This window comes from Siniperca chuatsi, linkage group LG12, assembly GCF_020085105.1.
Source record: "Siniperca chuatsi isolate FFG_IHB_CAS linkage group LG12, ASM2008510v1, whole genome shotgun sequence".
Taxonomy (NCBI): Eukaryota; Metazoa; Chordata; class Actinopteri; order Centrarchiformes; family Sinipercidae; genus Siniperca; species Siniperca chuatsi.
The window spans coordinates 27,381,575-27,405,667 of record NC_058053.1 but is presented as its reverse complement, the minus strand read 5'-3'; the positions used below and the strand labels follow the sequence as shown (position 1 = coordinate 27,405,667).

At 40.8% G+C, this 24,093-nt stretch overlaps 1 long non-coding RNA gene across 2 annotated transcripts; it reads right to left on the bottom strand.

The window, feature by feature from the left end:
• Positions 1-10,766: 10,766 nt before the first annotated feature.
• LOC122885238 lies at positions 10,767-23,328 on the bottom strand. 2 transcript variants are annotated; one of them, XR_006380073.1, is made up of 3 exons: positions 20,760-23,328; positions 11,417-11,509; positions 10,767-11,233 (listed from the first exon to the last, which is right to left on the bottom strand). It is a non-coding gene; the product is annotated as an uncharacterized LOC122885238 (long non-coding RNA). The 2 variants fall into 2 exon arrangements; XR_006380072.1 differs by having other exon boundaries at positions 10,767-11,509.
• Positions 23,329-24,093: the final 765 nt, after the last annotated feature.

Here is a 24,093-nt window from a genome sequence, read left to right as displayed (position 1 = left end):
CTTCATGATTAGGTGAATTTGTTTCTGACAACAGTATGCAGCCTCTGACCAGTTCCCTTAAACAGGAACTCTTTGTTACTGGGAGCGTAAATACTGCCATGGAAACCAAATCTTAATACATCAACACAGAACCCATAAACCCAGAATAAATCACCCAGCCGGTTCTCAGTTAGCCTTTAGCTAACCTCATTAGCTGCTGAATGAGAGTACATGCCTTTCATACTCCGGCACCCTTCAAATACCACAGGATTATTAGTGCTGGTGGTTCTGTCAACACTGAAATCAAAGAGATTATCATTCCTCCATTATGTTCATTCTAAAATAAAACAACCTGGGAAGCTGTTTTTTCTCACTGGCTGACAAAACGAAGAACCAGGTGGTGCAGATGTGTTTTCCATGACCTCTGATGCTGCATTTTGGGTTACAGGTACCTCGTACCTCTTTAGTTGTACGCTCACCTGTACCTGTGAAAGTGTAGAATCTATTTTTCACATTTGCTCTCTGGTTATATTAAACCTTTTGCTTGAATGATTAGATCAGATATGCAAATGCACACAGGTGCCCGTTTGAAACGCTTGACCCCTCGACTGAGGTGGTGAAGTAACTGATGAAAATATGAATCACTCCACGCTCTCATCATCAGTATATTCTGGTGTATAGCAGTTACACAGCGCCCATGAAATGTTTCTCCTCATCTCATCTGCGGTTGTTTAGTTATTATAAGGCTTGTACCCTAGCTTGGGGTATTGCCTCAGCAGGGTCATATTTGAGTCCAGAGCAAGGCATATCGACAGCTACAACAAATGGTCAAAATCGAAGCAGCAGATATCCAAAAACACTGGATCATACATTTCCCATAATGCAACTTGATATCGTCTTTAATTAGACCCCCATTATATTATTAAAACATGTGTTAAAAGCTTTGGAAAGCGCCCATCAAAGCCACAGAACACATTATATTAATGTTTTCAGAGGCTGAACTTCATGTGTAAAACTGGCGGAGCCCCCTGAAAATGTTTCTTCATTAAGTTGACTGATCATCCGAGCAGCATTGTTTCCTTTTCAGAAAAGTCAGTAGTAACAGTTTGGATCTGTTGCAATGAACACCGCATCCTCTAGGGGACACTAGTGAGGCTTTGGCCTGTTCGGCTGTGTGCAGATGGAAAATAGCACTACATTAAAAACACAACAGGTTGTTGTTACAGATGCAGGTGAGAGGATGAAATACGACCCAGGAGGGCCGGTTTGAGTAACTGATTCATGAGTTTGAAGGTTTATCGGATACCAGAACACTGCACAGTGGATACTTCTGTTTCCTTGGACAGAGAAGTAAAAAAGTAGAATCACAACTATTTTTGATAATTCATTTGGGTCATTTTTCAAGGAAAAAAATGCAACATTTGATGTTTTCAACTTCTCAAATGTGAGAATTTGCTTCTTTTCCTTCTCTTCCTTATTGTAAACTGAATATCTTTCGTTTTTTGACTGTTGGTTAGACAAAATAAGACATTTGATGATGTCACTATGGGACAGTATGAAGGGCATTTTTCAGTGTTTTTGGATTTTTTGTAGACCAAACGATGAATCAGTTAAGAGGGGAAAAAACCTGGTTTTGTTCACTCGAAACTTTTTAGATAGCTCTTATTACACCTTCTCTCTCCCACCCAGAAATGAAATCTTCAGGATTGGCACTAAAGAAAAGGAACCATGTCTGTATTGGCTGCTTCTCTCCAGCCCAGACTGGCTGACTTAGCCTTTGTTCAGTATCTATATTGAAACTGGAATGGGGCTGAACAGAAGTGGAAATAACTACAGATTTCAGGTTTTTACTGGGACGTCTATACAATATATTTCAGAGAACTACAACACTGATAAAATACCTGCAGCCCGTTAAAATCCTGCACTCCAAAACAACCAGTAAAGTAAACAGCCAATTCAGATTTATGATCCTCTAAATAGACTCTGGGGCCTCCACATTAGGAATTCTGCCTGAATACAAAATGAGCCTCGGCTGCTGTGATGCAGGTAAACAAAACACACAATGTACCCACACACACACACACACACACACACCTCCTGCACTCTGCTGAGAGGTAAATCTTAATGGAAATACATGCAAATTTGCAGCAGGGTTTTAAATCTTCCCACATGCATTCATACTGTATGCACATGTGCACATACGCACAGACAGAAACCTGCCCATAAAATCTGCATCTTCTGTCGGATTACCGGGCTGTGGGGTGACCAGACACGGTTGCCTGGCAACCCCGTCTGCACGTGAGCCAGCGAGTGATTGGATCACAGCGCGTTCGCTCAGGAAAGACCAGCGAGTTCGGGTGGAGAGAGAGAGAGAGAAAGAAAGAGAGGGGAAATCCTCAGGCCACCTTGGCTAAAGATCAAACACACAAGCTGAGGAGTCGCGTACTGATGAACATGGAAACAAGCGGAGGATCATAATATGTCAATGTGTAATCAACAACCACAGGAGAATCTCAGATTAGCAGAGAGATGCATCATTTTACACTGAAACAACCATCTGTTCCTCACTGATAACTGACACGCAGCTTCATACTCAGATTTTTGGTAATAAAGACGCAAAAGCGTAAAGTGGTCATGTTCTGAATAAAGATCTCTCTTTCAAGTACTGAAAAGGAGAAATAAAAAAAATGTGGAAATGTATTTGCTTCCAGGATTATGTTTGGGCATTTCCATAAATATGATCATAAAGGTAGATTTTGTAGCAAAACAAATGAAATATGTTGTCTGTGAACATTTTGCTGATGTGTTCAGTATATGTTCGTTAACCTTTTACACATTATGTTGACAAAAACAGGCAGCGTTAAGGTCGCTTCAAAATATATTTGCTGTTGCAAATTTGTATTATATAAACATCATTTCTAGGAGGAAGTATTGCACAGTTAAAAGCAAGATTATGAGGGAAAAATCAACTCAACACAATAAACAAATAATAATTTGTGTAGCAGGCATACACACATGACCCCCCAGGTTGGAAACTGCTGCTCTAAGACTATAATCTCACAGGGCAAAGTGACCACTAGGGCTAAAACTAACGATTGTTTTCTGGATTATCACTTAATTGTTTTGTCCACAAAATGTCACAAAATAGTGAAAAGTGTCCAATGTAATTTCCCAGAGCCAAGAATGACGTCTTCATTTGTCTTCTGTCCAACCGACAGTCTAAAACCCAGAAATATTCCGTTTACAGTCATATAAGCAAATTCTCACGTTTGAAACGCTTCAAAAAGAGAATTTCTGGTATTTTTGCTTAAAAAAAGACTAAAACGATGATTATCAAAATAGTTGTCGACACATTTTCTGTCAATCGATTAATCGTTGCAGCTCTAGTTATTACAGTAACTACGATACCCTCAGCTGGAATCCGAGCTACATTATGCATGTGGGAGATTTTATTCAAGCATCGTCAGTCTCCTCACTCACTGAACTGAACTCAGAGCTAAGTTGATGGAAGGATGGAGAAGAACAGAGACGGCCCACAGAGAGGCGGAGGTATTGTTGTGCTAATGGGGGATATGGAACAGAATTACCCGGGCTTATATGAGTGATAAAAGGTGATAGAAACTCCTACTGTGTTCATCACCCTGCAGCCAAACACACCCCTCCTCCCCCAGCTGCAGTTACCTGCCTCAGTACTGGTGGGGGGAGGGGGAGGGGGTGTGTGTGTGGAGTTGAATGGGTGGAGGCATGTGGGAAACCCGAGCACTGACAACACCCGCTGAATCTACAACAATAAGAGCACTGGACTCAGCAGAGGACAACGCAGCAATCCTGGCCTCAAGGCACTGACAGTTAGCACATTCAAATTCAGCTTTTCAAAAGGTTTTTCCTAAATCCCTTCAGTGTTTGGATTCATGTTAGCAAAGCAAGCAAAGTTTAGAAAATGGAAGAAAACCACTGTAAAAGGGGTTAAAGCGCTGACAGTTAATGTCTAAACTGGTTGTAAGATATTTACTCAAAAAGTGAGAATTATAGAGTTTGCTGTTATGTCAGTTTTGTATTTGAGGACCTTTCAGTCCTACTAGCGCCCCCTAAAGGCTGCGCTGTCCATTACAGCCACAATATTAAAGTATTGGACAGAACAAACAACATACTGATGATTTAGCTATTGGTAAAGCCTTACTGGTGGTGGAGCAAAGTCATTAGGATTCATCCTCTGGGGACCATGAATGCACAGTTTCATGGCAATCCATCCAATAGTTGTTTGGATATTTCAGTCTGGACCAAAGTGGAGGACCGACCGACCGACCACCATCGCCATCCCTAAAGCTAGGCAGCTTAAGTGGCTAGACATAAAAGCTCACGGGGTCATTAAAATCTAAAGGATTCGATTCATTTTGGAAGATTCTGACAAACAAGGCGGTCCTGTCGACGGGGGGCATCAGATCAGAAAACGCTAAAGGCGCTACTTCCTTCTTTTTGTGTGTACAGCCAAATGCAATATTATGAACTCCTTTAAGGAGCGACTGTGTGAAATCCCCACTTGTACGTTTCACGGCGTCTCCCCCCTCTATGACGGCAGCCTTCTCACCCTGCCTTCATGTGTGGACATTGGGAACAGCTATGTGTGCTTTGACCTTCCCATGCGGTCGGATGACACGACATACGAATCGGCTTTAATATGGATCATTGTGGATCCCAATGTGAAACTGCATATTTTGTTGTTTAGTTTAGAAGGCTTGTTGCCAAAATGCAGAAACTATATGTTTTTGTGGAGTAAAATTAGTCACTTTGTTATTCAAGAGCTGAGTTGATATTTATCTTTAATGGAATCAGTTCATTTCAGTTTGGGATTTTTTTGGATCAAGTGTCTTAGCAACCAAATGAGGAACTGCCTCTCAATATTGTGGTGGTTTCCAGTTGAATCAGATCAGAGGCTCCGCCTGGCTTCTGTAAACTCCTCTTGACAGTAAAGGGGAGGGGTATGCTTGAAAATAACCAGTTTGTATAAAGTGTCGTCTGACCACATTAAAGTGTTTATAGCTGTTCTGAAAGACGGGGGTGAGGCGTGAAAATTGTTTAAATATGGAGATAACGGTGCACATTTTCAGACAGACAGTCTCTTTGGAAGGCAGTCACTGCGTTGCATTTGGTTATAAACACCAACAGTGACAAACAGATGAATGGAAGGAAATTAATAGAATAAAAAGAAGAGCTCGAGAGAGAAGTTTAAGTAATAGAAGTCCACTGGCCCCTTGGTGGGAGAGAGGCAGTAGCAAATACACTTCCTGAGGCAGAGGCCGACTTTCGCTCACTTCATTTCGCCGGTAATTTCATTGTTACTGAATGTCTCAGCCACTTGGGTCAGTTGTTGTTATTTTTAGGACAGGTTAGGCTGCTCAGAAATGCCATTATTTGGTATGTGGTTCAATTCGTGTTATAGCAAATTGTTCATGAAAAAGTGTTTGGATGCAGTTTGCACCTGAGGCTTGAAGGAGTTAGGAAATGTAAAAAAAAACATGACAAACATTCACAGCTGTTTTTCACAGATTCCAGGTTAATGCGATCAAATTCTAAGAAAACCAACAAAATGAAAGTCCGCCCCCCTCCTCAGTCGTGAGAGATTTTCAGGCGCAGCTAGATCCAGCTGGTTCCTTCAGGCAGGTAGGCTGCATATAAGTCCTGTGTTTGCACACCTGGAGAGCCTGTTGGTTCAGAGATAAACATGTGGAAACATGCCACCATGTTTGTACTCTCACTGAACTCAACTGGCCGAAAGCCTGCAAGGACACGTCTAAAGTCCACAGACCCAAGAAAAAAAACACATGATTAAAAATAATGGGAGACGTCATGCATACTGATACAACACTTTATTATTATTTATTAGATAATAAGTATTGGATGACTTCTCAAAACTGCAATATACAAACTTTACCTTGTTTTTCCAGATTCACATTACTATAAATAATAAAAAATACTAAAGAAGGATGTTTATTGCTCTGCAACAGCACCAAACTAAAGCTCATGACTTGGTTTAATGTCTGGATCCAATTACATATTTGACACGCTGTGCTATAGTTTGGTAACTTCCAGTGAAACCTATGTTTCTCCACATTTGGTGATTTTTTAAATGAACTTTTAGATAAACTGAAAAAATCCCACATCATCTTAGACATATAGCAGTATATAACAGTTTGATTATCTCAAAAATGCATTGTCACGACACTTGGAACAAGCTTTTTCTTCATGAGGCTGACATTTTAGAGATAAATGGTTTACAGTACTTCGTACTAAAGTGTTAAGTTTCAGCTTCTTTTCCAGCAGAGTCGACACCAACACCAGAGTTTCATTTGTGTAAACAGAGTGATTCGTGATGTGGCGGCGTCTCATTTAATACTAATGAGATTCTTAGTGGTTTACATTGATCAGGCAGCTGCATTTTTACATCACAGTCACTCTTGGCAGAGTAAATTAAGTGCTAAATGAGAAAGAAAGTTGTTCTTTCACAAGTTGCCACGTGTCACACGTGTAAATGTGTGTTTTTAGCAGGTTTTTCAGCGCTGCTCCGCTGGAACATGGGAGGAGAAAGAAGACAAACAACAAGTGAAGGATTTGGAGAGTGGCAGCAGTCAGCACAGCTCTTCATGTCTGACACAGTTCGACCTGCCAAGTTGTGGGTTTTCCAGCCCTGCAGCTGCTCCGTGTCCCCGGGAGACTGCAGAGAGCTTGGAAGGAAATCAAACTAATCACTGCCAGTGATTCATTTAACACCAATCCTCCCCCAAATCCTCCCCCATCCCGCTCTGTTTGTCTCTTTCCCTGCCATCAACCTCTTGACCCCAGTCTCCATCCTGCTCTCTCTTACTGTAATCCACAGCAGTAATGGTTTTAGGTTTTAGGTTACCATGGAGTTCGGTTACATTCACGTCACTTATTCTGCTTAGCTCAGACTATATTTAGGCCCTTTACAGATGAAATTTTTATTGGTTTTAGAATATAGCAGCAACAAATCCCTTTTTACTCCGTCTAAAGGTCGTGAGGACAGAAGTTATTTGTGAGCTTTTACACACATGCAGATAGCTTTGGTTTTATTTGCTGAAGTTTTGAGATATCGGTCTCTGAGATTTCTTCTGGACTCGTATCCATTAAGTCGAGTCTCGACTCAGACGTCTCTCGATTGATTTAAGACATGAGTTGGACTTGTCTTAATTAATAAGAGATTTGACTTGGATTGTCTCAGTTAACGTGAGACTCAACTTGGACCTGATTAACTTGACACTTGACTCCAGACTTGTCTCGATTAACTTGAGACTTGTCTGTGTTTACTTGAAACTTCATCACCTATCATCTTGGTTAACTATAGACTTGACTTAAACTTGAGCTGGGCTTGTTTCGATTAACTCGAGACTCAGATTGGACTTTTCTTGTTTAACTAAAGACTCATCTCGGACTTGTCTTAATTAAAGCTGAGACTTGACTGGGACATTCCCCAAAATACATCTCTGGAAAAGAAAAGTAGTAGTGTATTTTTCAGACTTACAGCAGCTCTGCCTCCACCACTGAGCTCCAGGATAATTAGCACCTGATTTGTAAAGGCTGGCAAAGCTTTGACTACCCTCAACCCATTATACATTTGTACAGTTATTCTCTCTATATCATATTCTGTTTCATATACAGCCTTTGTCAAATCTGGCGTGTTGTTTGATACACATATATAGTCTGAAATGTTCAAATCAAAGCAGTGTCTGACATGATTATTAACCCTCTCCTGTATGTGTGTGGAATATTAACACAGCATCTGCACAAGCGAGGCACCCTGGGACAGCGGAGACAGCCTCAGCAGAGCAGATGTGTGATTGGTGGCGACAGGGCGTTTGTGTGGGAGAAAATGAGGGCTGGCAGCACCAGTAGTGGTTCTTTTTCATCTTGCTGCTCTGTTCATCGCTCTGCCGAACGCTCAGTGCACAGACGTCCTGAGCAGTCAGTCTGCTGTAAGATGTAATGTAATTTCTGCAGCACAGGACGGAAAACAATGTCCATGTTAACATCTTATCAAGTCATTAAGTACAGGGGGCAGTTAGGGCCAAATTAACTAAACTGTTTGGTAAGAATAAAGTCAGAACCGAAGAGACTTAATGAATACTTCAACGTGCTGAGGATTATTCTTGCTTGCTGTCTGAAACTTTATAAAATATCAATAGCGTATGTCCAAACAGCCCTCATTACAGTAGTGTTAAATAACAGAAATAGCAAGGTACAGCTGTAGCTTATGTAATAAAAAGCAAGAACAATTCACAGATTCAATTTTGAATCTTTAAAAAAAAGTGTAATTGTATCATTGAACTAATTGTTTTTATGTTGTTTTAAAGAGTTTAGCATCTCCAGAGAATAATGTTGTTGAGAAGACGGATGCTTCGTCTCTGTGCGTCCAGAGATTGGTCCAGAACATGGCTAGCCTAGCTTAGCTGGTAAGACATGCAGCAGGGGGAAACAGTACAAACTGTATACTCTTACACTGAATATTGCATAATCTAATATGCTCCCTAGATGATTAACTCTTTAGATCTGAGTGGCCCCATGACATTTCCTATAGCACCACCCTCCCCACAAACTTGGTGGTTTGTTGTTAATGGTTTTAGCTCCACTACTGGTAAGGCTCTACGAATAGTTGAATCATCATCTGTTTGACAGAAGCTGCTTAAATGCTGCAGATGAAAATTAACTGACTGACCCGGTTACTCAAGATAATCCACAGACCTTGTTGTGAGCAGTTTCATGTGGGAACTATCGGTAGAAAGAAAATGGTTCCCACATGAAAGTGCTCACAACAAATCTGTGGATTATCTTGAGTATCTGGGTCCTGATTTCTGGAAAGAGACGTTGTTGCTGAGTTTTTCAAATGTAGTTTTTTGGCACTTTGAGCTCCACAAGCCGAGCGCCATGTAGTCCCGTTATATTCAGACGTCTCTACGGCCGATGTCTCCAAAACTCTGCAGCTCGCACCGAAACTATCCAGATGGATAAACGGCTCTACAGGTGAGAGGAGACTGTCCCTTTAAGGCTTATGTTTCCCAGCCTTTTGCAATGTGGATCTATTTCAACCATCCAAAATATTCTTGCAATTACCCTCCTCTTTATTTAGGTCTGTAATCAAATACCTCCGCTCTAGACCTCCACATTAATCTATCTATAGGTTAAGAGGAATATTTCAAGCATGTGAAGGATTGTGAGCGTCTCTGTTCTCCTGAGTATGTGCTTGTCCATCATCATCATGACCTTCCCTCTGCCAAGCCGAATCAAAGCATCAGACGACAGCTGGCAACAACCATTCCTGGCGTGTCTGTCAAGGCTACACCCTTGAGGAGAGTGATACTCTGTTCAGGCAGAGGGTGAAGCGATCTTGCATTACTTCGAATCAAAAGCGAAAGCCTGTGTTGCCGTCTGGCAGTCACTGTTTCATCATTTCCTTTTGGAACCAAGACGGGCCCTGATCCGCGAGGTGACTCCCGGGACACAGAAGCAGGCTAGTCCTGGATTAGGAATTAGACGGGTGGATCTCCTTTATCCTGTCTATGATGAGCAGCAGCGCAGCAGAGCCTGTCTGTGTGGCCACACAGGTCTGCTGACCACGTCATTTAGAAAAGCAAACATTGTAATTCTTTCCCCGCGAATCTGAGCAAAGTTTGCTAAGTGCTTATCTGAGGCAGTGGTTCCCAACCAGGGGATCCGGACTCCCACAAGAGGTCGTTAAGATAAACACGAGGGGTCGCGAGATGAATGTGAGGATAGGATAGCAGAAAAAGCACATTTCTGCTACACAAAACTGTGTTACTTTTTCCAGACTTTACTCTGATATTTGCTTTCTTGTCTTGAGAATTAATTTAATTTGGTGTTTGATGGTGTTGATAGCCATTTGGATATCTACAGACAGAAATCTGGGTCTGTATTTATCAAACTTCTAAGAATTACACCTATGAATATAAATAATGAGACAACTTAGGGGTTAAAAAGGTCTTTGCTTTATCAAGCAACTTACTTACAGTGAAGCGTCAGATATCAGCTCCTCAGTATTGTTAATACCTGCAGTGAGTGTGAAGGGGCTGCGACCTTAAATAATAAAAGAACAGACGCAGTCCACTCTAATGACACTGCTCACAAGATGGATGAGTTTGTCACTGTCACGTCTGAACATGTCTGACTAATGGGGAGATGGTGAAATACCTGTGACAGGTAATACTTTATTCAGCTCACTAATATCCAAATGCATTCCTCCAGACCAGAAATAAAACCATATTATCATCAATAAAACATGAGCAGTGCTTCAGAAATACTGTTTCCTGTCTCTTAATGTGAAATATAATAGATTGGAGTAGAACGATCCTTTTACTTTAATTCTCATTTAACTCAAAACCACTAAGTTGTGGCAGTTGACTACACAGAAACACATTTTCTGCTTAAATTTCTACAAAAACACAAAAATGAAATGAATGCTCACAGACTTCCTTTGCTTTTGTTTATATAAGTGAAAGCCTGGTAATCTGCATTCCCTCTTTCTACATTTAACTGGCTTTGTTTGTCACATAAGATGCAGAAATTAGATTCACTAAGTGGAAACATCTAGCTGTGCTGTACGGCAGAATCACTCACCATCAAAAACTGCTCGGCAGCTCTGACACTTTTTTTTAAAAACAAATCTGGACAAGATCAAACTAATCGTCTTGATAATGTGTTGCAGGGAAATAACAGGGAAATGTTTGTTTGAAAATGCTTCACTGTCACTTTGTGGTTTGTTCTTCCAGTAAGCGCTGCAGATGTGTAAAGCAGGAAGTGATGATCTGTAAACGTGTGGGCTGCAGGAGTTATTTCTCAAGAACAGATGTCATTTCTCTTAAAGACTGCTTATCTCTGTCAGAGGTCTTTGAGTTCCCTCCCTGGATCTGAGATGACACCCTCTCTTCAAAATGTTCTTGGGATTTAAAAAAAACAAAAAAAAACATTTCATAGACTTTTCTGAGCAGTTAAAAGACACATCTGTGCCGATTCAAACCACAAACAGCAGCTCGGGAGCATGTGTGCTTCTTGGCTGACGAACAAGTCAGGGCTGGTGTGTGATCAACAGACGTGTGTCCACACCCCTTCAGTGACGTGGCTGTAGCCTCACATAGCACACCTCTGCATCATCACTTTCCACACTCCCGCAGCAGCCACACGTCGCAAGTATTACTTCCCCGCAACGTCACCGACAGCCTGAAAATAACTTGGAAAGAAAGACAAAAACAAAAGTATCTTTGCTGTAATTGTGGAAGTATGTCGCAAGACTAAACAAACAGGGAACAGCTGTACAGCCCCGTGTGAGCATGTGGATATGGTTCATAATGGGTTAAAAACAAATAACAAAGCAGTGTTGTTGTTGCAGTATTTGGCCGGGGGGATATATCACCTCTTCACTTGACAGCTCTGTTGGTTCACTGGGTATCTCCCTGCTGTCTGTGGTGACTTTACAGGCCTCTGTCAGCTGGTGTGGGTGTAGTACCTGCGGGTCACTAAAGCTTTTTACAATCATGATATTAATATAAACATTTTCTCAACCTCAAAGATTTAGAGGGGCATTTGATTACAGTTTGAACACTTATACATTATGCTTTTCCGGCCTGTTAAAGCAGAGGCTGTCAGACTGTGAGGTGCCCCTCCCCGGGTGGGGGGGCTGGAGAGTTGAAGGGGGAGACATGAGGCAAAGATACTGCGTGAAGTGAAAGAGACAGGTGCATGCAGGTGTTCTGAAAACAACTGGAAGGTAGTCATTGTAGTTTGTCTTGGCTGATTTGGCCGCTTATCAAAGCGGTCAGCAGTTGCAGGAGCAGCAGCGCCTGTGACACACAGCTCATGTGTGTCTAAACAAAATCCCACTTCTTCTCTGAGTTTTAACTCAGACAAATCTAAACACAGAGACACGATACACAAATTTTTAGATTCAGTGTGACGTACACTTTCCAAGGACATCGTTATCTCTGATGTCCAATGTGAACAAACATCCATAAATCCAATTAGAAATCCTAGAAAAAAGGACGCTCCTTATAACTGCAGAACTTGCCTGAGAATCATCAGGTGTTTCAGTTTTCTTCAGTATCACAGTGATCCAGTGATAGTTGTTTGTACATCCGTGGGTCCACTGCAAACAGGAGCTGCTAACGGCTGACTCAGTATACTTTTAATGGTGCCAATATGCTAAAATGTAAACAAATATGGGCTAAAAAAAACAGGGCTCAACTTGTGGCCCACAGTGTAATTCACTGAGAAACGGGATTTTTAACATTACCAACATCCTGTGTGCTTGTGCTAATGCTTCAGTGTAGTGTGTGCATGAAAAATTGCCAAAGATTTGTTTAAAAGTTACATGACGAGTGGACATCTGCGTATGTAGACATTTGTACTGTCATAGTTTTAAGGTGCTGCAACTAATGTTGTTGTCATTGTTGCTGTGTTTAATACAGAGAAAAGCCAAAAGAAGCTAATAATGCTAACCAACAGCGAATTTCAGCATGAACTGTTTCTTGTTGTAGAACGGAGCATAACTGGATTTCTGAATTAGTATACCCTACACACCAAAGCACAACACAAAACCAGCTTCAGATACAAGAAAACAGCTGTTTTCGGTGCATCTATGTTTGCTAACATTGATAAAGTAGCTAGCTGCTAACAGCAGCCAGTAGCAGAGCAAATAGCATAAGTGCCTCCCTAAATGCTTTAACTGAAAATCTCACTGCTGTAACATGGAGCAGCCATTCATTGCTGCTGTGGACAGGCAGTGGATTTACATCCTCCAGCTGGGGACACTTCCTCCTCCACCCTCCCCCCGAGCTCTCCTGACCCCTCCACAGCTACAACACAAAGGAAGGGGGACTGTCTTATCTCGGACCTGGGCCTGAATAGTAACGTTTTCCTGGGAAACCTCCACTCCAGTGGGAAAGGACAACAGATCCTTTGTGTCGTTGCTCTTCCCCCTCCCTTCAACCCCACAACCTGCCCCCCACCACGCCAGGCCTGCAGGGACCACTACCACAGGCTGAGCACCCTCCTTCTCACTCTGTCTCACTCTCTGTTGTCTTAAAATTCCTCCGTCCTCCACCTGTAGTTGGCACAGATCCAACCGGCTGATGGCTCTTCTGTACACTTGATGAATATTACAGCCCACAGCGAGCCGGCCTCTGCAGTCCCCCACCCCCCCCTTCTTGTTTGGGATAAAAAGGCGGTTCCACCTGTCCCACTTCATACAATGGCTGAATGAGGTGACCTCTTAGCTGGGGATGTTTGTTCAGCAGGTCTGCTGTAACGTTAGCTGCCCCAGATTTAACCAAACCCTAAATCAGTAGTTCCAAGTAGAACTTGACCTTGAAACACAGGCCCGATTTGGCTTCAGCCCCAATGATCTCTTTACAAGTCAGCTAAGACAGCCTAAACTCAAATATGGACTATGGAATTATTTACCACAAATCACTTTTGTGTTATTTTTAAATCCAAGATTGACCCTAAACCAGTACATTCATGCATCATCCAACCAAAGGCTAATACATCTTTAAAAAATTCAAGCTTTGGTTTAAAACCATTCAAACGTAGCAGGATGATTTGTAATAACTTTGGTGATCCCTTAACTTTTCAAAATTTCGTTTGTAGAAATACTTTGCTTTATGACCAAATACCTTCCAAAACTAATGGCATTCCCATCAGCTGTACTTTGTGTTTAGTGCTAATTAGCAAATGTTAGTAAACGAACACATTAAGCTAAGATGGTGAACATGGTTAGCATGTTAGCATTTAGCTCAAAGCCTTGCTGTGCAGCCTCAAAGCGGCTAGCATGGCTGTAAACTCTCAGTCTTGTTAAATCAAAGCTTGACCATAAACCAAGGCATTTAGTTAGAACTATTCCTCATTCAAAGGCAAGTATGTCTACTTTGGCTTTATTTAAAGAATAAAAACCATCCAAAGCCCTACATAGGCAGGTACTTTCAGATAATATTCTGAAAAGTTTTCTTAAGACCTTTTGGGTGAAAACCTTGTACCGACTGTTTTGGTGATTTTCATGCTTTCGAATAAATTGAAGGATTACATGCTTCCGTCTGAGTCGAGACAATTTTTAAACCCCTTAGCCTCTTAAAACTCTCTAAAACCTGCTAGGATGATCAGAATACACAAAAGTCAGTCAGCAAGCGTGACACTACAGATACAAGGTATTTTCATGTGGCGAATGTTCCACCATGACAGTAATCACAGTTAGAAAACAAAAAGTAAGCACAGTGTTAGACGGGGGCCTCTTGTCATTGGAGGGTTTGTATTTTATTACCATCCGTCTGCTCCATCACTTCAGGTTATATTTAGCTCGAACAGAATTTGTCCATTTGGGTCACCGCTGTCTCTGACGCCGGCGTACTGTCGTGAAGGCTCTTCACTCTCAGACTGCAAGCATCACATGAAGGTTAGTGGGTCTCCAAACTGCTCTTCCATTTACCTGATGGCTGCTGGCATTCGCTCCACCGCTGACAGACCGTGACAGGATACTTTTAAGTGAAGTGCATTATTCTTTCAAGGCTGAGAGCAGTAGTGGAAATGGCTCGGGAACTATTCCTGGTTTTATTGTAACATTCGAATGAATATTTTGGCTTGCTATTGATGTTAAAAATGTGGCTTGTTGCACCAGATTGCACCCGTTTAAATAAATGGTGGCAGGATCAAAGTTTCTTTCTTGTTTCTTTTATCAGTTTAATTTAGTTTCTAAAACTGTTTAAAGATTTTTATGGTAACAGTGATGGCACATTGTGGTTTTTAGACTGACGTTGATCTTTGCCAGCTGCCACCCACAGAAATACGTGCTGAGGACAAAATCCAAAATCCAAAAGATAGTGACCACCATGACCACAGGGCTGCAGTGACTGCAAATTAAGTAGCAGGTGTTTCAAGACCACAATGATGTCATATCTACTGACCGCTGATACTGTATCACAGAAACTTTACTTCCCCCTGCAAATATTTGGGTTAGTTTGCTGCACAATGTCACAGAGAAGTTGTAATCATTTTGTAAAGTCTTAAACAAACAACTGAACCACTAAATGTCTCTGACGTCCTGTTTGAGCGGAAGGAAACCCTCACGTTACTGATTATCTTGCACATACTCAGAGTTTCACTGATCATCTGTAGATTGTAGTTTACCAACGAAGTTCTCTCTTACGACATCATAGCCTGTATTATTACGGTCACATCAGATGATTCTGCAAGACACAATATACGTCCATTGCCAAAGTGTAGTGCCAAATAAGGAAGTAGTGTAATGTTTGACTGTGAAAATGGAAATCAGTGTTCCCATCTCGTCCCAGCTCAACAACTAATGTCGACTTTTCTAAAACATAAACAAGTGTTTTAGTTGCCCCATCCATTTTTACCTACCAACTCTATTTGCATATTTTTATAGTTTTTCAAAAGAGGATATCATTGTTTTTTATTTATATATTTGTGGAAACAGCATCTAAGACTCGAGCCTCTGGGTGGGTGTTTTCCACGGCAGCGACTGACTCGAATTTGAGAACTACCGTGGTGCTCTACTGATTAGACTGCATAGCCTACCAATGTTGATACAAGACATTATTCCACCTTTTGTAACAAACCCACACAGTGTTAGCTATCAGTGCTAGCCATCATGCTGCTAAGTTTGTAATCCACTCAAGAAGTGGAAGCTAGTCAGCACATAGCTTACAAATATTAGCACTGATTCCCACTATATGTTACTTTTCGTTCATCTTAACGCCTGCTGAGTCATCGAGAGGAAGGAGGTAATAGCGTCAGCGTACGTTACTCCATGTAGAGGTTTACAGACTGCAGAGGTTACAGCTAAAAAGTTGGAAAGGTGTCGTTAGCAGAGAGCGTGTCAGTCGTGGTTATCACGTGTAAGAGAGAAACTGTTCAAATGTGACTTATAGTACAGACTCACTGCTGCACTGCACAACGTCAGGGGAGCTGTACTTTTAATGTTAAATTACTTTTGAGTTACATAAACTAGTGGAACAGCAGCTAGCCGAAAAGTGATGTCATGTCTCTATAATCTCACCCCACTGACAGATTGTTTTCAATATTTTGAGAAAAACCAACAGGATTAAAGGTGGGGTATGTAATTCTGGAGAAATCCAATACCATGACAAATACCATGATATAGAGCGAACAACGACACAGCGAGTAATATAACTAACGTTAGCTAGGCTGTGGGTTAGCAGACTGTCGCTGCAGCTGCTGCTGCGAAGCTAACAGCCAGAGAGGACGAGGCGGTTTCCCAGAGCCAGCACAGCAGCTCCAGACAGCGACGCTCACAACTCTGCTGCTGCTATAGCTAACATCACAACAGCAGCAGATCTTAAACTAGAGAGTCAGCCGAATGTCTGCGGACAAGTCGTTTAACGTTACCAGACACACAAATCATGGCTAATAGTGTTTTTGTTAGTTTCCCGTTTACAGAGCCGGGGCTGAGTACAAACACCGGAGTTATTTTCAGCGCACACACTGAACGCACAGCTAGCGGACCGAGAGGAGATATTCGCTGAATCCCGTCTGACAAAAAGACGCGTGTTGGATTAGAATCGCTGACCCCGCCTTTAATAACTGATACAATGATTTGATTAGAGAGACTTTTATCTGCACTGACAAAGCATTTCATCTAACTATTACCCTTAGCATGTCAATAAAATCACTGCATACTTGCTGAATAGTAAGCACATGTAGTTTTGTATAATGGGAATATGAAATTCTAATCTGTGAGAGTGTTTAGAAAAGATCAGTTACAATATTCAGATCGGGGACGGATTAAAGCAGCAAAAGGCAGGAACAGGAACTCAAGGATTTGAGATTTCACCTCATTTAATCAGCGAGGGGCTTCCAAACACAGCAAGACCACTTCAGTCTCCATTTAAATTTTTTACACACTCATCCCTCCCTGCATTTTAATATCAGCTCACAGTTGGGAGGGTACATTCATGGCTCGGAGGGGATTCTTGTGAAATTTCTCAAAGATTCATGGAGAGCAGCTTATTCTATAATTTAGGGGTTCTGGGTTATGAGTGTGAACGGCCTGCTGTGAAACAAGAGGAGACTCATTTTCAACCATGCCTGACCCTACAGCAAGTTCCTATTCAAAAAGTGTTAGTGTCCTTCAAAATCAACCACAAAAAATATAGTTAAACTGTTAAAAAAGATCTCTGTTACATGAAATAAAAATGAAAATGGCAGTTGTGAACCACAAATCTAACTAAAGAAATAAAATTACACTACAGGGAAACCTTATTCTGTTTTTGTCTGTTGAAATGTTCATTGTTGCTAGACCATCGGTGGCCATGGTGTTTTAAAAGGAATTCAGGAATTTCAATTCTCGCAAAAACACGCAAAGTGTAAGACAAAGGTAGAGAAGAAAGCCTCTTTTCTGACAGACAACTGAAAAAGACTTGTTTTACTGTGCTTGCTAGTTGTGTTCACTCTTGATGATGCAAACCTCCTTTCAGCGTAAACTCCTGCAAACATTTGCTCGATAGCCACTTGATGAGCTCACCTTGGCTAACATCCTCACGTACATGAAGAGAGAGGGCGGGAAGTTGTGCTTAATTTATCAGCAAGCTAATACTTGTAATTTTAGCTAGGTTGAACTGACTTACCAATTTAAAACAGGCGTTAGGAAATAGTTTCAGTCGTTTGTCTTTTGAAAGGATTTTGTTTAGAGACGTTTTCCCTCAAATTACTTTCTTTCTCATTCCTGTCTTGCTCTTTCGGTGGCCTGGATTCAGTTTATTTTTTTTATAGAAGTGATTGCCTGGAAGTTGTCTTGGATTCCCCTGAATAAGCATCAGCGCAATTACTGAGACAAACTATTTGTGTCTGACCAACAGCTCTCCCCCCTCAAATCGCCTACTGGCTCTTGGAGAGGGGGGAGGCTCCAAATCAACTGTCAAATAGTGTATTCAGCCACCAATAAAACTTAACTTACAGTAAGAATAATAAAACATACAAATTTACAACATTTAGATAAAATCCTGCTTTTAATTCCAGGCTTCTTGAGGGCCCTCCCCATATCTGGGCCCTTGGTAGTTAGTTCCACTATTGCCCTTCCTACGAATGCCCTGCCCGTGAGGCTTTGGCAGCATGTCAATGACAAAGAGTCATGGGATATATTGTCGTCACATCACCTCAGGAACAGAAATGCTGTTTTATTGCTCTTCCACAGAGTCACATTGTAGCTTGCGTTATGAATCCAGTGTCACCAGAGCATCTTTATTTCATTATTATACTGTATGCGTCATTTATCAAGAAAAAATGCCAAATATTCTGTCGTTCTAGCTTCTCAAATGTGAGAATTTGGTGATTTTCTCTAATTTATATCATTGTAAACTGAATATATTTGGGTTTTGGACATTTGAAGACGTCACTTTGGGGTCTGGGAAATCGTGACTGGCATTTTTCATTATTTACACACTAAACAATTAATAAAAATTATTATAACCACCAAGGAAAACAATTGTTAATTGCAGCCCCAGTGTTTATTATATGTTTCTCACATTATAATGGCGACTGTGTAAATTGCTGCCAGTCTTTAATACTGTATTTAGTCGTTATCAATAATGCACTGACTGAATGAGATCACACCTCTTTGTGTCTCTTAGCAGTCTCTCCCTGGAGGATATGGAGGGTTTTAAATTTCCTCCCTATATGTTTCTGCAGACCAGCTAATGTCACGATGTTCAGGATCGGCTGTTAGTATCAAACACAAGACTGCAGCGGCTTTATTTAGCTTTCTACTGTGGAGAATGTGTGTGTAAATCAACTTCATCACACATATATATGAAAACCAACAAGTATTAAAAAAAGACAAAATATTTAATTAAATGTGGGTTTTCACATTTTGCTTTTTGTTAAGGAACATTTGCAGCAGGCATCATCAGAATTCAGACTATATAACAGGATATTTATTTTATGTCACGCGGCCATTTAAAAATGAAGGTCATGTAGTTTAAAAGCTCTAAAGCGACTTGTCCCTCTAACAACATAAAGCAGCGGTAGAAAAATACGTTTGAGTAATTCAATTCTCCTCTGAGAATTGAATTACCAGCAGTGTACAACCGAGCAGACACTGTACACTGAACACAACAGCTGACATTCTCATTTCTTCACCCAATACGCTTTTAACAGGCACATCAAATCACCGATTAAACAAATCCATATGTTCTACTGCCAAAGGTCTGTGACTGCTTTATTACCCGGAATATAATGCAGCTCCAGCTTGCTGCTGTTAGTGCTGCTTTCTGCACTCGAGACCAAGTGTAGATTCAAGTTTAGATAAATGGTCTTTCTGCAGCAGTGTTTTCAGAAATGAGTCACTGTCTGGAAGCCACATCTTGTGTACAAGTCATGATTACACAATATTAAATGAATTATGCAATCATTTCCTAAATTACTTAACCAAACAACCCTGAAGGGCTTTTCGTGCAATGACTTTGCACAAATACTGTAGAATTCAAATAGATGACTCAGTTCATTAGTTGCACAAAATTGTGTAATTCATGATTGTCTTAGGTAGGCTATTCTAGTAACAAGCCTTTTTGGTCAGATTCCCCCCACAGTCGTGTCAGCTGAATTCAAGTGCCCCCTCAATATTTCAACTGTTTATCCGTTACTTTTAGCTAGCTACTTTAAATGTTTATCCGTTACTTTTAGCTAAGTATTTCAACTGTTTATTCGTTACTTTTAGCTAGCTACTTTAAATGTTTATCCGTTACTTTTAGCTAACTATTTCAACTGCTTATCTGTTACTTTTAGCTAAGTATTTCAACTGTTTATCCGTTACTTTTAGCTAGCTACTTTAAATGTTTATCCGTTACTTTTAGCTAAGTATTTCAACTGTTTATTCGTTACTCTTAGCTAACTATTTCAACTGCTTATCTGTTACTTTTAGCTAAGTATTTCAACTGTTTATCCGTTACTTTTAGCTAGCTACTTTAAATGTTTATCCGTTACTTTTAGCTAAGTATTTCAACTGTTTATTCGTTACTCTTAGCTAACTATTTCAACTGCTTATCTGTTACTTTTAGCTAAGTATTTCAACTGTTTATCCGTTACTTTTAGCTAAGTATTTCAACTGTTTATTCGTTACTCTTTGCTAACTATTTCAACTGTTTATTCATTACTTTTAGCTAAGTATTTCAACTGTTTATTTGTTACTCTTAGCTAACTATTTCAACTGCTTATCTGTTACTTTTAGCTAAGTATTTCAACTGTTTATCCGTTACTTTTAGCTAACTATTTCAACTGTTTATCCGTTACTCTTAGCTAACGATTCAGGAGAAATCTACACTAGCTGGGAAATCAGGTTTCTCTAATCCCCTACCCAGATTACACAAAATGGGTTTCTCGTTTACATGACATGACATAGTTAAAATGCAGATTACTGCAGAAACCTGACAGTAACCTGGTTTCTTAAGTGCATCTGATTATTAGCAACATTTCCTCCATTTTGATTGTTTCCACAGCTTTTAGTTATGAGATAGTGGGATGGCTGAAATTTTAGGGATTAAAATTTGTCTTTTTTGTGCAGTTTTTTACCTTACATTTAGACCTTTAGCAAATCGAAGCCTGGCCTAAATCTTCAGACCACTTTAACTTGGACCGGTGCCTGGAGGACTCCATATATATATATATATATATATATATCCATATACACAATATTCACAGTGTGTGATCCTGAGAAAAGCAAAGAGCTATTTTACCTCGAAGGGAAAGTGGCATCAGTGCAGTTTGAAACAGCCGGATGACCAAGAAACATGGACTCACTCAGCTGGACAAAACCAAAGGCTATAAAAACGCAACTTTACAGGCTGCTGGATGGAGCTGACCTTTTAATGACCTTGTTCATACCTCTGTGCTTAAAGGACAGAGGAGCTTTATACAGATTCTAGTTTTCTCTTTCTAAGCTTGCATGTATTCTCTTTTTAAATCTCTTCTCATTAATTAGCTTGCACGGCTTAGTGTGTGATATCAGTGTCAGCGGGTTCAGAGAGAGCTGCTCATGTTATTAATTCCTCATGAGAGTCACTAAAGAGACCCTGATATTTGACAAGGACACTTCCACTAATGGCCTGAACAACATTAAAGTCCAATACATCAAAGAATCAAACAGACATCAGCTGACCCAATTAAATGCCGCCATGTCCATCTACTGTAGGTTTTATGAAATGCAGTGATTTACATACATTGTATTTTATGTGATATGTTTAAGCTCTTTTTTCTTTACTTATTTGTGTCATATTGTTTTGTACTTTACTATGTTTTGTGTATTTTATGTTCAGGTCTGTGAGCACTCTTTTTCCCTGGGGATCGATAAAGTTTGCTGAATTGTAAATCCCATAATCGTAAATCATTCAGTCTTAACATCCCTTTTTTTCCCTTCTCAGAATAAGATAAAATAATTCTTAAAACTACAACTGGACAGAGATAAATGAATGCTTTTTTCTTTTACAGACAAAGAGTCAAAATCGTGAACTGAGGCAAAAACCACATACTAGAGATTTAGCTATTCTTAAAGTCTTACAAGTAATGGCGTTTGTCCTGAAGGTGGCACGAGAGTTCATCCTCTGGGGATCAGGACATTTTATGCAAATCTGCCTCTTAGATTTTGATATTTCTTGTGTGAAATGCGAGAATGGTCAAATTAAAAACCATATTTATCCTCTGGGGACTATAGATTATAGACCGCCAATGTATCAAGCGTTATGGATATACAGCATTTTATTTTTGAGAAACCTTGTCATGGTCCAAAGTGTCGTTTGTCATCGCCATCTGAAACAATCTTGTTGTACCAGCATGGGACATGGGTTTGGTTAAGTTTGGGCACAAAAACCACTCGGTTACAGTTAGACAAAGGCGGTGGTCATGGTTAAAACAAACCAACGCTGACTGTTGGTAGGAAACAGGAAGTCACACGCTTTGCTGATCCAAACCTTCCACCCAACTTCCTCCCGAGAAGACGTTTTGTGGTGCTATGATAACATCACACTACTTCGGCCTTTGGTCCGGACAGAGTCATTATTCGTGTAGTCGTTAGAGGTCGATGTCAGGTTGTCATATGCAGGTTGCTTTTAATTCATGACAAATGCTGTCACTTTTAAGGTGAAAACAGTCTTGAATTTTGACTTCCTGGCAGCGCTGCACAAAAGGTCAAGTGGCCACCCCAAACAATTCAGAAATATCCTCTGTGGACCACAGATATCATACCAAATGTCATGGCGATCTGGTGATAAATTACATTCAAAGACACAATAATGAATGATTTGTTAATGTGACAGGAACCAAACACAGTGTAAGTTTTCATTAAACAAATATGTTTTAGCATTATCTGGCCACAAGGACAGACCATTCCTCCTCTGTCACAAAAAAAGCAGTATAGACTCTTGCCGTCCGTCTTTGTCTGGTGTGTGAATGCGGAGGGGGGATGGCTGGCTGCCAAACAAGTGCTGTCCCTGTGGATTGAGGGGGGTAGTCGTGACATTCCTCTGTCCCTGAAACAGCCACAGACAGCTGGACGGGAACCAGCTGACCGGCGCTATGTGAACGCCTTTCTTTGCTTTCATCCCAAAACAATTGATGGTGACCGACTCAGTGGCCCTTTAATCCACTTCTCCTCTCACAGAGCAGCGGAGTCACAGTCTGACCTCAGGTCTTTGTTCCGGCTGTTTGAGCCGTAGCTGTCTGCTACAGCTTATGTTGCATTAGAGTCCTGTTAGCTGATCTTCACTGCACCAGATAGTATTTCTTACGTATTCTTATATGTTGTGGCTTTCTGAAACTTTAGATAGTATGTTCTGTCTTTTTCTGCGTTTTCCTGTGTTCCTCTTTTATTCACAAATGCAATTATTTACTATAGCTAAATGGATGTCAAGAAGAAACACATTCCAGTGAGTCGAAAGGCCTCTACTGCATGTCCCATATGCATAAAATATTTTTAGTAATGAGAGAAACAGAAACTCTTGTACAAGTCACTGCAATTCAGTACAACAGTCTGATTCAACAACAACAACAAGTTTTGAAACTGTAGTTTGTGATGGTGGAAAACATGGGAAACTAATATGGAAAATATAATAAATATAGAAATATAATAATTGCAGAAAAAGCTCATCCACCCTTCCCCCACAACAAAGACAATCCTTAAAGTGGCTATCAGTGACAATGCAAAAAAAATGTCAATGTGAAAGGTGTCTGTGGTAGTAATGAACATGCAGAGAATTATCAGCTTTACACAGCTTTATAGTGAGTTTCAGCTCATTGTTTATCTGTCTGACACACAGCTTTACTGTTCTGGTTCACTCTCACCGCGTCGATTTCAGAGAAAAAGCTGTAAAGAGCCGCTGTACACTACCTGCTCAGCAGCAAACGAGAAGAGCTAGCTGGTGAACAGAGTGGATATTTCCAGCAGGAGTTGGTGGAGACCAAAACAGAGCTAAAAGAGAGTGACTATTGGACTTGCATCATCCAGGTGACCAGACACGCGACTCCAAATGAACGATCATGTTGCTCCGTTACTGCTGGACGTGTAAATAAGCAACTTTTTGCCAACAAGTTCATCATATCAACTTCAAAGTTGATGATATGCCAGTGTTTTAGTGCTGTTTTGTTTCCGCTGCTGAAGGGAGGCAAAGAGCAAACACACAGTGTGCTGGCTGACATCTGATTGGACTGGGTGTTGCAGGATGACGCTGCGATCAATATTTTTTGCTGAAATACCCTGCATTGTTTGGGGGAGGGGGGTTGTTTTTGTTTTTTTGTGCATTCCTTTTTTTTGGTTTCATTGAAATGAACAAGAAAGTCTGAGAGGGAGCTTACATCCAAAGACGTCATAGAGGGGGCAGGAAGCAGTGGCGTTCATAGGTAATGTGGTCTTCAAACAAGTGAACCAGTAACACCAGTTGTGTGAGAGAGAGCCCTTCATACAGTGTTATGGAGCCAAAAGCCAAAAACACTGCCACCCCTTGCATTTTGAGACCCGAAAGCTGCTGCGTCGGGTTAACACTCAGTTTATGATAATGACAATGAGCCGAGTGACCACAC